At 37.9% G+C, this 3,262-nt stretch overlaps 1 non-coding gene across 1 annotated transcript; it reads right to left on the bottom strand.

Moving 5' to 3' along the window:
- Positions 1 to 573: 573 nt before the first annotated feature.
- LOC114913572 (small nucleolar RNA R71) lies at positions 574 to 679 on the bottom strand. Its single transcript, XR_003799509.1, has one exon. It is a non-coding gene; the product is annotated as a small nucleolar RNA R71 (small nucleolar RNA).
- Between the last annotated feature and the right edge of the window lie 2,583 nt (positions 680 to 3,262).

The raw sequence follows: 3,262 nt of genomic DNA, 5'->3' as shown, positions 1-3,262 counted from the left end.
TCATTCTTTTCTCACTTTATTAATATATATATATATATATATATATATTATAAAAACTAAAATTTTCTGTGTTTGCTCTAAAGTATAATTGTAGGGTGTATGCTCGGTCGTAAATCGTTACGACCAGAAAATCAACCTTTTGATCCAGAAATAGAAAGAATCTTTAGAGCCAACAGACGTAAAAATATGAAATAAAATTAGGAGAATGATCCACCTAGGCAGTTGAAGGAGTATTTTACTCCTTCCACATATACCTACTCTCCTTGTATTCAAGTGCCCCCTGTGAAGGCCACCCAATTTGAAATTAAGTTTAGTATAATCCAAATGTTACCTTCATTTTATGGACTTAGTAATGAGGACCCTTATAAACATCTTGAAGAATTTTTTGAGATATGCTCAACTGTCAAGATTCACAACTTCTCCGATGATGCTCTTAGGTTAAAATTATTTCCTTTCTCACTTAAGGATAAAGCCAAATACTGGCTACATACTTTGGATTCTATGACTATATCAACCTGGGACCAGCTGCAAGAAGAGTTTCTTAAGAAATATTTTCTCATAGAAAAATCTAATCAAATAAGAAAAGCCATAACTAGTTTTTCCCAATTAGATGGAGAAATATTCCATGAAACATGGGAGAGATTAAAGGACCTTATTAGAAAATATCTCCACCATGTTGTACCCAAGTGGCAGTTAATCCAATATTTTTATGATGGGCTATCTGAAAGACATCGACAAATGGTCGATGCATCATGTGGTGGAACATTCATGCTCAAAAGTGAGGAAGAGGCATGGCGACCGTTTGAAATTTTAAGTAAAAATTTATTACATCATATGTCTACCTCCATTAGAGATAAACCCATATTAAACCCAAAGAGAAGTGGAATATATGAAGTAGGAAACTCAATAGATATCCATCATAAGGTAGATGAATTGTCCCAAAAATTAGATCGATTATTAAGTATGGGATATTCCTCTTCTCCATCTTGTCAAATGCAAGATATATGTGCATTATGTTCGAGCCCCACTTATTGTGTGAATGATTGTCTAGTTGCACCACAGTTTCTTGAATATGTACAAGAACAAGTCCATCAAGCCCAAACTATTCATAGACCAGGGAACAACCCCTATTCTAGTATGTACAATCCAGGATGGACAAACCATCCGAATTTCTCATGAAAATCACAACTAGTGGTTCCTCCAGTGCAACAAAGATCAAATTATCTGGATGCGGCTTATGGGCATCCATCTTAGTCACAATACCAGAACCCTCCTCAACCCACCCTGAGTACTCATAACTCGGCTTTCGAAGAAAAGGTACTGCAAGCACTTAAAGGACTAGAAATGAATACCCAACTCCTTCACTTCCATATGCAATCAATAGCAAAGCTAGAAACCTAGATAGGTCAACTAGCAATAGCTTTCAATAAGAGGGAAGAAGGCAAATTACCCAGTCAGCCTATTAATAACCCAAAAGGACAGTACATGACTGAAAGCACCATTGGTCCTAAAACTTTTTCGAACATGCCAAATCGATTATGACCCTTAAAAATAGAAAAATCTTAAATCAACCTGAAATAGCCCAACAACAAGAGCAACCAATTCTAGCCACACCAGAAAAGAAGAAACCTGAAGAGAGAAAAGAACCTGTTAACCCAGCACATGCACCTAAGGCTCTATTTCCTAGTGCTTTAAAATCCCCTCTGCCTCTTGATAAGAAGGGTATAAAAATGAATGAAATGTTGGAACTATTTAAATAGGTCTAGATAAACTTACCCCTTCTCGATGCCATTAAGCAAGTTCCGACCTATGCCAAATTTCTAAAGGACCTGTGTACACAGAAACGAAAATCAAAGGCACAGATACCAAAAAAGTCCACCTAACTGAGCAGACCAGCTCAGTTTTTTAGCAAATTGCCCCACCCAAACTGAAAGATCCAGGTACCCCAATTATTTCTTGTGTCATAGGGAACCTCACGATTAAGAAGGCATTATTAGATTTGGATGCAAGTGTCAACCTTCTTCCGAGCTCTGTATATGACCTATTTGGATTTGGAGAGTTAAAACCCATGACGGTGACCTTACAACTAGCAGACTGATCTATTAAGGTATCCTGGGGAATGCTGGAAGATGTGTTGGTGAAAGTAGATGAATTCTATTTTCCTGTTGACTTTCTTGTGCTGGATATGGAATCTGGCAGCAACCCTAGCCAAATACCGATCATCCTAGGTAGACCCTTCATAGCAACTGCTAATGCTTGTATAAATTGTAGGATCGGGGTTATGGATGTATCTTTCAGAAATAAGAAGTTGAGGTTGAATATTTTCAATGCATCTCAGGGACCACCTACGTACGACCATAATGAGATCAACCTGTTAGAGGAAGTTGTAGAAGATAAAGCTCTTGCCTTACTCAACTCAGATCCTTTACAAGCATGTCTAACACATTTTGGAATGAATAATTTTGATATCGATGGATACACTGAAAAAATACATGCTTTGCTAGAACCTCCCAATTTTAGCACCACTCCCCCTTGGACTATAAAATATGAACAATTACCAACTCAATCAAGTCCTCTGGTACCATCCTTAAAAGCACCACCTACTCTAGAACTAAAGCCTCTTCCTGCCATGCTGAAATATTCATTTCTTGGACCCAATGATACCCTTCCAGTGATCATTGCATCTGACCTAACTACTGACCAGGAAGACAAACTTGTAGGGGTACTCAAAAAGCATAAAGAGGCTATAGGGTGGTCGATTGCCGATTTGAAGGGTATAGATCCTTCTGTTTGCATGTATCATATTCACTGTGAGGTTGAGGCAAAACCACATAGGGACATGCAACGAAGATTGAATCCGAATATGCGGGAAGTCATGAAAAAGAAAGTAGTGAAATGGCTAGATGCTGAAATTATCTACCCAATTTTGGATAGCCAATGGGTTAGTCCAACCTAAGTAGTACCTAAGAAGTCAAGTATTATCGTAGTAGAGAACAACGAGGGTGAATTAATTTCTACTCATGCAACAATTGGTTGGCGAGTATGTGTGGACTACCGAAAGCTGAATGCCGTTACTAGGAAAGATCATTTTTCTTTGCCTTTTATTGACCAAATTTTAGAACGGCTAGTAGGACAAAGTTTCTTCTATTTTTTAGATGGATATTCGGGATATAATCAGATCCCGATATTCCCTGCTGATCAAGAAAAGACTACCTTCACATGCCCATATGGAATATTTGTATTTAGACGTATGCCATTCGGT

Source organism: Elaeis guineensis, chromosome 15, assembly GCF_000442705.2.
Source record: "Elaeis guineensis isolate ETL-2024a chromosome 15, EG11, whole genome shotgun sequence".
Taxonomy (NCBI): Eukaryota; Viridiplantae; Streptophyta; class Magnoliopsida; order Arecales; family Arecaceae; genus Elaeis; species Elaeis guineensis.
This window is presented reverse-complemented; position numbering and strand designations above follow the sequence as displayed.